The sequence below is a fragment of the Hypomesus transpacificus genome, chromosome 15, assembly GCF_021917145.1.
Source record: "Hypomesus transpacificus isolate Combined female chromosome 15, fHypTra1, whole genome shotgun sequence".
Classification (NCBI taxonomy): Eukaryota; Metazoa; Chordata; class Actinopteri; order Osmeriformes; family Osmeridae; genus Hypomesus; species Hypomesus transpacificus.
Genome location: NC_061074.1, coordinates 12660372 through 12673658, shown reverse-complemented (window position 1 = coordinate 12673658; position 13287 = coordinate 12660372). Strand labels below are relative to the sequence as shown.

Here is a 13287-nt window from a genome sequence, read left to right as displayed (position 1 = left end):
CTCAGTTCGTTAGTGCCAATAGTTTTGTAAGTAGGGCCATCTTGCCTTGCTGCTTGGTTTAAGTCTTCACAAACTAAGAAGTTTGTACCCCGTCTACAGAGGCGTACAAAGGGAGTCAATTCTAGTCAGTTTCGTTTGACAGTAATTTGCTCAATTTAGATATTGAGGCTTGGCTATTCAGTGGTTCTGTACTGTACCAAGAACATCCAGGAATTCATTATCAATATCCCTCATCAGAGGCCTAGTATAAATATCTAACCGCAGGTTCCCGAACAATGATGCTAGGCCAAAATGACGCCATCTGTTTGACTAACCCTGTAATTGTCAATGGGAAGGAAATAAGCAATGACTTAAATCGCTGTCTTGCACCTGTTCACAACCTGTGTTGTTAATTCGTAATTCTGTAGGCTACTGCTAGCGATGCCAAAGAGACAGTATGGTAATGCACGCACCACCGCTACACAGAACACACATGATGACTCATGTGTGATGTCATCATGTCTTCACGGTTATGAGTCCAGGCTGGGGGTTCTATCACCCGTGGTGGAGGCTGTGCTTGGCAACACTAGTGCTTATCAGAGGATGTAGCCCAACTGTGGTTATGCCATGTCTTGTCTCTCCGCTATGAATAAGGTCTGTGTTAGTATAATGGTGCTTGTCTCCAGGACTATCGTTTGCAAGGGATTTGTGTTTGCTAATGCCGTTGGTTTTCCCCACATGAGGATAACACTGTTATTCCCCAATGCCTCGATTGTTAAAGTAGAGATGGGGAGATGTTAATTGGCATCTGCAGTTTTTTTTTTTCATAAGGCCTATCCAAGGTGCTGTAGCAAAGCTTTTCAATTTACATTTGCACACCCTTCATGGTGAAAATGGATAGTTTAGGATATGTTATGGAGATGTTTTGAGCGTTAAACACACAAGGGCACTTGGGGGAAAAGAGTGCATCATAGCGTAATCCAATAAGGGCAAGTGTATTCCTCAGAGATTTATCAAGACTGAAGTTACTGGAAACCTTTCTGCATGATGATCTAATACAATTGCTCAGGTGCTCATTAGCAGATAGAAAAACTGGGTAGTTTTGAGAGCAGAATGACAAAAGCACTGTTCATTGTTGTTAAGTAGTATTTTCATCCAATAACTTGTCTTCAGTACCATCCATCATCATTATTAGGTTACGGCCATAAGCGTACAGAATATTTTCGAAGAGGTTTTTTCTATTACAAATTTAATGAAACTATGTTTGATCTAACCCTATTTAAAAATAATTGGCAAAGACTTAATGTAATTCAGAATTTATTTTTAAAAGATTTAGACTTTAATATCACAATTCCCTACATTACAAAACCTGAGTTGTTCATGGATTTGGGGCCTTTTTATTTTCGATATCTCGGTGAAAAGAAACTGTCCAAGGTGGGAGTGTCCTGCCTGCCTGCCTCTCTCTTCTCTCTCCCTGTGATGCTGACTGGAGCCGACAGATCCAGGACTCATATAGACGAGAGCAGAGAGGCTTGGCTTTCAGGGACTGAAAAACATGACATTACACATGCACACACACTAAATGCAGAGCACAGTGACGCTTGGAGGCACCTTTTTGAGGGACATCCGTCCCATAAGGCTGACCTACAGACTGACCGCCTGCTTACCTGGCTTTGACATTGATTCATCACTGATACAACAGACCAGTACTACCAACAGACAGTCACAAGGTTTCAAAACAGAACCGCATGTGGGTATTATTACATAGGGATGGAATGCTAAGTTAAAGGTGCTAAAAGTTGTATTCATGCTGGTGTTTCATAGCTTCTCTCTACCCTTCACGCGTACAGGTGTTCCCCCTCACAGTTCTCCTTCCTGGCTCGATGGAAAACATGTCAGAGTTTGGCTGACTTTGCCAACGTTTTGTCATAGCAGCAGCTGTCTGCTGAGGGAAGTGTTGCACAGATTGCATTTTGACGCTTCATACACAGCAGGTGCAAGACTAAAACATCATCGTCATTGTCATGGCGCCTTTTGACTCCAAATTGCATTATCTTTGTTTGGTACAATCATTGGCAATAAGCCTAGATAAGCACTTGGAAATAGGTTAAACATGTTGTAAAAGCCAACCCGGGTCTTTTAGCTCGCAGGAAACTTGACTACTAGCTCAGATCCTTTGTAATAAGCGTCCTGGTGGATCCTTGGACTCTCACTCGTATGCAGCCAAGTCTGCTCCCCAGTTCCTTACACCCGGATATCACGTTCAAGTTACATCTACCGCCTCCTTCCTCACGCTTCCTTTCCGAGGGCCTCCCCTCGTTATGATGCCGTAATTAAAAGAGCATGTGTCATGATTAAGGGTCTTATGTTCCAGTGTGGTGCTGGACTTAATCCTGTCTCACCCACCATCGACTAATCCGGGGGGTTACAGGAGTCATCTGATTCTGGCCTGCTCCACAACAACCCTCTCCAATGAGGCCCAAAGGACCCCAGTGTGATTATGAGTGTGTGTTCATGTGTGTGTCAGCGAGTCTCCATCTCAAGACTGGCAGAGACATTTTTAATTTCTCCTCGAGCTAATGCCTGCAAGGCCTATCTCCCGATGCGTTATTGGAGATAGAATAAACCAATGGCACCATCTCTATGGTGATGAGTGCCATGCATTTTTTATGTGTTGTACTGTAAAGAAGTACCATCTTTTGTTTTCATGCTTCAGTGCACAATATGGTGCGTCCATTATTAAAGCACTGTAGGATGGCAGTGGCACGGCCATAACACAGCAGTCTGACACACAGAGGAAAGGGATGGTGGTGCCTCAGGCTTCGTCTACACAAATCCACACCAGTGCTTTCCCTAGCATTCCTCTCTGAGGTTCAGTCATCTTCTGTCGTGGGCCAGTTTTATTTGCGTTAACGAGTTTCTTGTGTTTCTTGTTTCTTGTGTTGGCCCTTGGAGTGTGTGCACATCAATTTGTGGACAAGACAGTAGTTAGTTGTAACAGAATCATATTTGTTGGCCAGGGTTGTGTGTGACACAGCACCATGTGGCCAGGAGCCACAGAAGAGGCTGCACATTAAACATTAAAACTCAATTATCCTTTCGGACCTGTCACTCTTGCGGAATTCTAAAGGGTACCAAGACACATGAACCCCTAACCTATCAGGTCTGCTTAATTTATCAGGTTAGCTCTATAACGACATTAAGCCTATACTATTTGTCAGAAGAGTAGGCCAAAAGGAGGATAATACTGCCATATAGGCCTAACCTAGAGTACTGTCAGGCATAAAGACATCGGTAAAAAAACACAAAAACACGTAACTTTGGTACAAAATGGCCAATTGTTAAAAGGTATGTTTTTTTTAATGCATTTTCTGCCCTTTTCATTCATCACTGTTTAGCCACTCTGCCGCGATCCTATTTGTCAAGCACAACCAACACTGTTGTTGTGTTCTCCATGAATAATGAATGTCTGATCAAAAGGGCATAGCGTTCCTTCCTCTGCTACCTCGGGTCTGCCTGACCACTCTGCTATTCCCCCGAGGAACAGCTTTGGAACATTGGGACTGTTAAGAGAGCTGTGACAGACCTGGTCGTTGTTTTATTCAAGCCAACTGTCGGCTTATGAGTCTCAAAAGAAGACCGGTTAGCAAGGCGCCACAGCAGGGGACAGGGGTGAGGCTGGAGACCCATTTAGCAGCCTACTCTGTAGGCTCACCTCCCCAATCATTGTCTTTCTGACGGATGTGATGATTTTGGGGGAAGGATCATCTTTTGGAGGACTTTGTTCTTGCTGCCATGATGAAGTCATTATGTTTTGGCTTCACACTACCGTGTTTGGTTAACTCGACCTCTCGTTTGGTTTCTGTACCCTCATGAATGATGTAAAGCTGTTAGAGGCTGTAGGGAAGTTACATTGGTAGCGGGGAGTAAGAGGGGGGACTCTAATGTGAGAGGTGACGTAAGCAGCGACACTAAATGCTCTTTCTACATATTAATTCTTACTGAGAAATATGTCCATTACTCTGAAATGGCGGGCCTCCTCTTCATGTTGTGTGCGACGTCTGCTTTGTTCCCTCTGCCTGGCAGCAGGATTGAAGCCATTAGGCCCAAACTGAGCAGTGACGCCTCATCTGAGTCATGCCGAACGGTAGAAATGCTGCCTCATTTTCTAATAGATAGATATTTAGGTAAATCTAGATTCTGAGTGGCAGTCAGATCCTGACTCTGCTCGCTCATCAGAGTCAGAAATGTACAACGTTTTTTTTAAAATGATCCATAAAAATGTAAACTGTCATCATAACCATTGCTTCAGTGAGGCCCGACAAATGGGCCTGCAACATTCATAGTCGACTAAGCCATGTTTGTGTTTGTGAAAATTCTACAAGAAGATTTTCTTCACAGATTAGGGTATGCACTGTGATTCTTTTGCTCAACGGGGCTTGTCTGTCCTCATTTCTTTCCCTCTGTTTATCTATCTAGAGCCCTCTATCTTTTTGCCCCACTCCTCTCTTTCTCTCCACCCCTCCATCCCTCTGTCCACTCTGTTCTCTCATTGTCTCTTCCTCCCTCCGCCCCTCCTTTTACTCTCTGTCCCTTAGCCTCTCCCTCCCTCTTTCTGTCACTCTCTCCCCCCCCTCCCTCTCTTGCTTTCCCGTAGGCCAGTCTCTCTCTCTCTCTCTCTCTCTCTCTGTCTCTCTCTCTGTCTCTCTCTCTCTCTCTCTCTCTCCCTCTCTCTCTCTCTCTCTCTCATAGCCTCGCTCTCACCCTCCTCCCCAAACGGTCCATACACTGAGTGTGTGACTCATTGCCCTGCTCTGCCTGAAAGCCCCTCTTGCTCTCTGGGCCAAAAGAAGCCGGATGTGTCATGAACCCCACCGTGCAGCCTTTGCACGGATGCCATGCAGTGCCATGGCTGATGACAGCTGACAACCAGGGCATCTGCAGAAAATCATCTTTCACAAACGCTCACATAGAACAGACCACCAGAGCAAGAAGGGGGGTTGCCTTTTGTTAAAGAGCAGTGGAGCTGAGCACCATTAGAGTTTTCTATGTAACCAAGGCTGTGTCCAGTGTTTTTTCCCGCTCTCCCCCCATAGTTTATTTATGGACGCTGACTACACGGGAGCTTTGAGCAGCTGAGTCTTACAAGTGCCTCAGGGTCGTCAGCCTGTGTTTACTAAAGCCCCTCTTCACTCCGGAAGTCCCGGCATCCGTTGCCATGGGAGATCCCTACATCAGGACCACCCCTCTCTCTAGGACGGGAGGGGAGGGAGCAGGAGAAACAGGAAGTGCATCAGGCTTGTTGTTGAGAGCCGTGGCTGAGAGTAGCGTAGTGCGTCTCATTCTGCCTGGCCGGCCATGATAAAACGTGGCGAAACACATTCTGACTGAACCGGGTCAACTCTGGTTCCACTGTCTGGTGACTTTATGATGACATTGCAAAAGTGTTGCATGATTGTATTCCTATCTCAATATGACCATATGGATTGAGATGTCTCGCCTCCTAAAAATCAATGTGGCTTGAATAAAAACATTAAACATGTTATCTGTTGCAAATGTGTTTTCTGTGCAAATGTTACCAGGACGCAAAGCTTTACATTTGTGTTTTTGTGATATTTGATTCAAAATATTTTGTGGGGAAAATACTTACTTAGCTAGATTCTATAGTGATGTTGTGGTTGAAGATTTTCCCTTTGTTCAAACAACGACTGTGCTTGTGAGGTGTGTTGGAGGGTAAAATGTCCCCTTGCAAAATAACCTACATGAAGTAAAGCCATATTTTTTTATATTCCAGAAAGTGACACCCTCTAACCAAAAGATAAATGGCCTTACGGAGGCCCAGCTCCTGACTTGTATATCAGCTGTCTGTGTAAAGCTGTGTGGACATGATTCATGCCTCAAAAGAGGAATATGGGTGTGAGAAAGATGAGAGGAACGTTATACATTTCTGTTCCTGTGCTTCTCAGGTACAATGCAGTCCAGGGCTTGAGTCGGTATGACTACAAGATGGTCCGTCTGGTTCATGCAGAGTTAATTTAATCCTTAGCTTTTTGGGGGGGGGGTATTTTGTCTCTATGCGTGAAGAGCTCTGCGATAGAGATTAAGGTGAGTTGGATCTGAAAGCTGTTCTTCAGAGTTCCAAACGGCAATGACACCTTCAAAGTCCAACCAAAATACTTATCATATTGGATGGTATAAAGCAGATCGGTGACATACACGCTCTGCTTGTCCTGTTTGCTTGAGTAGCCTGCTAGCTGTCCCTGCAGTCTTCATTTCAATCAACATGAGGGAGTCAGATGGCTGAGCGGTAAAGGAATCGGGCTAGTAATCTGAAGGCTGCCAGTTCGATTCTCGGTTGTGCCAAATGACTTTGTGTCCTTGGGCAAGGCACTTCACCCTACTTGCCTCGGGGGGGAAAGTCCCTGTACTTACTGTAAGTCGCTCTGGATTTAAGGGATAGGATAAGAGCGTCTGCTAAATGACTAAATGTAAATGTAACATTCATTGCATTTGGGGAAATATCACAATTTCCATGGTGATTGTGTTGTTTCCTGAACCTGGCTTATATTCATACTGTCTAGACTCTACACTCTAGAGCTGTTATCAGCCATTGCTAAGAGGATCCTAGAGTATCCTATTGTATAGTGATCCTTAGCATAAATCAAGTGAATACACCGTAATCATTTGATAATAATCTGGTTATTACAGTATTCTACCAATTGGCTATGATGAATCATATTTATTATTAAATGGTGTCGGACCAACAGCCGGAACGTTCCATTCCGGTCAGGATGGGTGTCCTCAGTGTTTAAATGCGCAGTATTGTTGAGCGGTGTGTATTGATCTCACAGGAGACCCTTGCTAGCAGTGGAATATACTGTTCAACTCTCTGGGGGATAGCCTTGTTCCCGGTCTATTTTTATCCCCCTGCTTGTGATTGGCCAGCAAGGTGTATTGTATCTCGTAGCGTGTGACGGGGTATCTGTGTGCCATCTGTCCCTCTTCGTAGCCTCTAAGACCAGAGCCACGCCTAGCCTGGGTATCTGGGCTGCATAGTCCAGTGAATAGTGTTTGGGGGTCCCTACAGAACCTGTTGCTAGCCATTTTTAAAAGACGAGTGTCCGTGAGATTCCACTGCAATCTAGGAACCTCAGGGTTTCAGGCTTAGCCACCGCACACGTGCACAACCCAGGGTTTAAGGAAGGACCAAGACAAGCAGGGACACGGCAAAGTCACAGAGAGACCCTGTTGTAATACTGCTCGATAGCGTAATCCTGACCAGGAGAAGCCCTCTCTACAGCACCGCGCTGATCTTAAGGGGCTGGGATGGAGTGTAGGCACGCCATCTGTTTGCTGGCTTCACTGAAGGGAGCAGTTCAATATGTCCCTGCAGGACCGGTCTGCCATTTTCTACACACACAACGGGATTAGAAACTTCTGCCTCGTGTGACCTCAGTACTCCATTACAGTATACTTGACACACAAGACGATTCTTTTCATCAAGGACAATCCCGCATACCAACCCTATCGTAGGTGCCCTGTCTTATTTATCTGAAAATGCATAACAGTCATTTAATTGCCCTGCCAGGATGTTGGCAGTGTGTCTATTATGGGCTGTAACTTGACCCTATCACACATACAGTACCGTAATCTAATCCCCAGCCTATAATCCGATACTCCCTGATCTGTTTCCCCAACCTGTCTGTAATCGAGGACATGAGACACTACTGTACCTGTAGTTCCTGAGCCCAACTTAACACGATAGAACTTGTTGGTTTGACTTGGACCGGACACTAACTCAGCTCTTACTGTAGGCTGATCAAAGTTCTACCAGGGCCTCAGTTAGTTCGTCTGTCACATCTGAAACACATTTGGGAAGAGTCTGACAGAGTTGCCCAAGAGCACACGTCCTGCTGTTGGAAGTATTAGCATAATTAAAAGTGGCGTGGATTAATGACCAATGTCAGGGACAGCCTTGATTAACACAGCAGGCTAACATGCCGCAGGATCATACTAGTCATGTGCTACAGGACCAAAACTGCTCCTGGGTATAGGCTACAGCATGGAGAATTGTTACGTAACAAACCTTTTCATTACCCCATTTTAGTATGGGAATTAAGTCAATCCTATGACTATTATTTCATAGCCTGCAGAGAAAATATTATCAAATGACTAATTATAGGCCTATCTCTTACTCTCTCGGTAAGGGACAGAAATCGTGTTCATCGCTTCTTTCACTGAACATAATATACACTATAGAACTATCATAATTCCCGGGTTAGCTCATTTTCAACTGTGGTCTTTTAATAAGGGTGCCGTGCAATAAAGTCTAGGCTCAGTGTAAAGGAAGGAACCTCACAAGAGCTGGGCGAGGGTGGAATGAGAGGTTGATCGTACGGCCAGTCCCAGGGGGATTTCCTGCCTTACCGATCCATAGTTCACAAAGATGAATGGATCTCATTAAGGAGGGACTCCTGTGTGACTCTGGCGATGGAGCTTCTTTCCCTGAGGTGAGACTCTCGCCCTGGCCCCGCTCATTGGCAGGGTGAGCACGCTGGTGCAGGAGCTACGGTAGGTGTCGGATCTGAAATCCATATTTGACACTGATGCTTTATGCATTCCACACACATCCGAATAGTATTTGGTGGATTATGGGACAACCTAAGGAGGTTCATTGCATAGCAAGGGATTGCTTGTGTGAAAATCCCGATGTTATTAAAACAAAGAAACCGTCCAGAGAGGATTGACATGGAAAGGAAATCTCTCTTCTCTTCTTCATTCTTTTTTCTGCCTCACTCTCTCTTTTTTTTATCATCTGAAATCGAAAAGCCAGATGGTTCTCTCCTGAGAGATTTTGATTGCCAATCTGTTGAGGACCATCAAATCAATGGTTGTGTTCATAGTGTATGAATTGTGGTGGTAATGATCCCCAAAGTACTGATGTGTGCTCCACTGGCAGCCATTCGGCCTCTGCGGGGGGTCTCTACTTAAAGGGCACTGCTACATTTCCAACTTTGCTCCTTTGCTGATTCATGCAAACTGTTCTGAAATTCACCTGGTCTCTTTTTGAAAATGGCTATGCAGTTAAGGGAATGAGCATGTTTGACCAAGTCAGTGAATCATCTCACAATCTGAATACCTTTTCCGTCAGTTCAGTGGGACAGTTGAAGACGGAGATTGGAGAGAAGCAGCGACAGTAGAGGAACAAAGTGGGGGTAAAAACCATGAACAACAAACCTTGTTATTGTCCTAGCTCGAAGACTTTGTCTTCCATAATGGGCCATGCTTGTCATCCTCTACCCCCATTATGAGTGCCGAGATGCAGCGTCCTCTCACCTCCTAGAGCTGCCTGTCTGGGTCTGTCTGGATTGGTGCTCTCCCTCCCTCCCATCCACCCCACCCCACACCACCCCACCCCCCCCGGTGGAGGCTCAGGCTGGCTTATCCGGCTCGCCCCGGCTCCCGTGCCTGCTGAATGGACACACAGAGAGATGTGTGAGCCTCTGCCAGGCCTGGGGATCACTGGAGTCGCAGGCAGCTTGTGGCTGAGTGCTCCTTGTCTTTCTCCCCCTGTTCTCCCTCTGTCTCTCTCTGGTATTACAGTAATCAGCAAAGGTGGTGCATGACTAACCACTTATTTTGTGTTGCAGTAATGGCTGGATCTCTTTTTTTTTTGTAGGTGCCTTAATGGCCAGGCCTCGTTCTCTGTCCGCGAGCAGGGCAGCTGTTGCGTAGGCTTCTGTGTTTTGCCATGTGAGTTTGTCGTGACTCGAACAGAGTGAAAGAGATGGAGGGGGGGGGGGGGGGGGGGGCGCCACTGTGATTAAGTGCCAGGAATGAGTCTCTTCTCTAGCGTTCTCGAAGCCCAACAGACTTTGGTGACTCAGCCGGTTCACACAAACATGTTGACATCTCAATATTTGTAAATGTCACCAAGCCGCTCAGACGGCTCTGTCCTGTGCTTTGACGCTGAACAGGATTATGAAACAGCAAACCAGAAATCTCACACCTAGGAGTCAATCCGTCCCCTTCACTAGTCATGCATTTCATGTCAGCCACAGCTCTGTTTTCGTAGTCTGCAAATGACTGCAGGAGTCAATTGAACAAAAGCGAACTCGGGAGGGTGGTGTTTGGTTCCGTTTGCTCGCTTCAGAGCACCTGCTCCCCCCTCCTCCCCATGCTGGCTTTCCACTCCCGAAAATAAGGGCTTAGGTGTTGGTGCCTGCAGCCGCCCGCGTGCCCAACCCTCGGCCCCAACCCAACCATTTCCACCATTATTTATTGATAAGAGACATAGGCCCCAAATGCCCTGGAGCGACCTAGCAGGATGGAATGAAGGATTGGGGAAGATTGGGTGTTGTGTTTTTCTCCCAAAGAATTTCCCTCCTTGTCTTCATTGACTGCCTTCCCTGCCTCTCTGTTTTTATTTATCTCGTTGCCTCCCCTGTCTCCATCCTCCCCTGCCTCCCAGCATCTGCCTGCTTCCCTGGCCTAGTGCTCAGCCATCTAAATGGCGTCTCATTACGGAGGAGCACAGCGAGGCGTGATGGGCCGCAGACGCGCTCCTCTCCGACTCTCTCTGGTTTTGCGTGGTGCTGCCACACAGCAGAGGCAGATGCTGCTGGGCTCTCACTCTACACTGCCGGAATACGAGCACATTTCATTGGATACATGCTGCACACACTGCTCTGGGCTGTGCTCATTGGGTCACTGCTAATGTTGGCCAATGAGGAGAAGAATACCCAGCCCAACATTAAGCAGGCAGGCAGGCGGCAGGAAGCATCCCTTTCTCTTTATTGTTTGCACGTACACAAACCGCCTCAGGAGCGAGATGTCCAGGATGTTTATGGTACAGGACACGTCCGCTGAGACGTTGGGTCTTGATGTGTTTAGGTGATGTGGTTATGACGATGGCTCTTAGAAACGAGCACATAGATAAGAGGGGAAACAGAATCATCCCTTTCTGCCTCATCCATGTTTGGATTTTAGCTCTGACCTTCTTTTCTTCTTACTAATGTGCACAGACCTCTTATGTAACTCATAAATATGTCGTTACGCCAGTGCTGTTTAATGCTCGTGTTCACTTAGCCTACACTCAAAACACTGCAAACAGAATAGGCTGTCAGCTGACAGCCTTATTGCAATATTGTGCATTGTGTTTAATCTGCAAATATGTGTATGAGTTTATTGGACAAATACCCATTACAGGGATTGTATCTCACACTGAGCAACTAGGGCCATGGATGCTTCGTAATAAAAAGACAAAAAGAATGCAATAGGATTTTGTCTGTGATCTTTTGTATGATACACATTTTTTCACAGCTGTTCATGTTATGCAACACTTTACATTTAGGCTAGGTCATGTTAACTACCATGTCACCCACATTGGAATATATATATATATATATGTATATTATGTAGAAACAACTGCTATGTAGTTCACTTAAGTGAACAGGTTAATACAAGTTACTACACAATTGAAACTTAGGTATAATAGGGCAGGTTGGGTTTTCCAGGGGAAACATCCACATACCAATTAGACTAGACTTCCCTATTTGTGCCTTCTTAAACCTTTGTAATATCTACAGTTAGGTTAATACAATTTTTAATACACCTCTATTCATATGTGCCTACAATGTTTTTAATGTGGATTTTGACATGGTAATTAATGTTATTATTAATTGTTTTATTACCATTGTGAGATATAATCTACATAATGCTGAGAAAACAGCATTGTTCAAGTGTGTTGAAACAAAAGTATTGTTGGTTAAACAGTTGAATGTGTGCAGTACAGTGCTCCTTATACAGGAGTAGAACTGAACTGTAGATTTAAGACCATCTGTCATGAAATATACATGGCACCGAACCTGGCAGATACTGATGTATAGAATAGTTTGGCAGGCTGCACTGTAGCATGAAGCAGAACCAGGCGTTCCTCAAATGAGCTGTAAGAAGTAGCTCTGTACACATGTAACTTGAAAGTGAATGATCTCACGTAGTCCATTGAATATCCAGAGGAATATTCCAGAGCTTTCTCTGATCAACAGGATCCGAATGTTCGACCCTGAAACTTGTGTCCCATGAGGTTCAATGTGTGTGTGTGTGTGTGTGCGAGCGGTCCATGTGTGCAGTATCGACACCCCTTACATTTTAATCCACTCCTTGGAGGCCGTGCCCCTGCATCCTATCAGAGCACAGTTGTGGCGAGGGAGGGAGGAGTGAAGCAGAGAGAGGAGTGAGAGAGAGAGAGAGAGAGAGAGGGAGGAGTGAACCTGGGGGAGAAGAGAGAGAGAGGGAGGCTGGGTAACACGTTTCCATAGCAACTGGTAGCAGTGAGTATAACTGTGGTTGAGAGGCATGATCAGCAAGCTAATGCTCCAACGCTGACTGGCTCTTTAAACAAAGCGCTCTGGATGCAGCCAGGCCAACTACTGTCAGATTAGCTCTTGGTGGCTTAAATTTATTTTAAGCCTGGGAGATTGGCGCAGTGATTCAATCTCTTATTTAAAGACACTGGTCAAATTTAAAGGATAGTAATGGATACAAATAGTGGGCAATTGACCTGCAATGCGTACAGTAAACTCCTTGGAACCACACTTGAAATTTATTTTCTGTGTGTGTGTGTGTTAGAGAATGAATGTGTGTGTGTACATGTAAACTTTAATCCCTTTAATCTTTGACTCCAAAGCACGGCTATCATTTGTAAATGTTATAAAGACCTGGATTTGTGTTGAACCCATAGTCTGGGCCACTTAGCTTCTCTACCTCTCTTCAGTCCCAGAACAGTGCTTGTGTCGAGGAGAAGGTTTGCTGCAGAATCCCAGCAACATACGGGAGCGTCAGAGGTGCTCGAGCGACCGTAGAGGATGGGGAAACGAGGCCAACGTCTGCATAAATTGACCTTCTCATCTGTGCTGCACCCTGACTCATTACATCCCATTAGTAATTTCCAACACTTGTTGCGAAAGCCAGTGTGTTCCTGCAGGAAGCTGAGAGACGAGCGGAAATGTCAGCGTGCGGAGCAAAGCCCCTCCGGGAGAGAGAGGTACGAGAGGAGGAAGGGAGGCTGCATGAGGACGTTCCACTGGAGCCCGTGAGCCCCAATGGACGGAGGACGCCATCATTACCATACTCTGGCATCCTCCTCTCCTAAGCAACGCGGGGAACCCTGCAGGGAATGCTGGGTTCCCTGCAGGGTTCTCGTAAAAAAACAAGCTTCTCGTCCAGGCTTCTCGTAAAACACAAACATAAGGAAAGAGTAAAGGCACCCTTGGGTGAAACTTCCCCCTCCGTCACTGGGGCTATGGG

The 13287-nt window shown here is 45.8% G+C and overlaps 1 protein-coding gene across 1 annotated transcript in view; it reads left to right on the top strand.

The window, feature by feature from the left end:
* ncam1b (neural cell adhesion molecule 1b) overlaps positions 1-13287 on the top strand; it is a 46639-nt gene that overhangs the window by 737 nt on the left and 32615 nt on the right. The gene's annotated exons all lie outside the window — the stretch shown is intronic.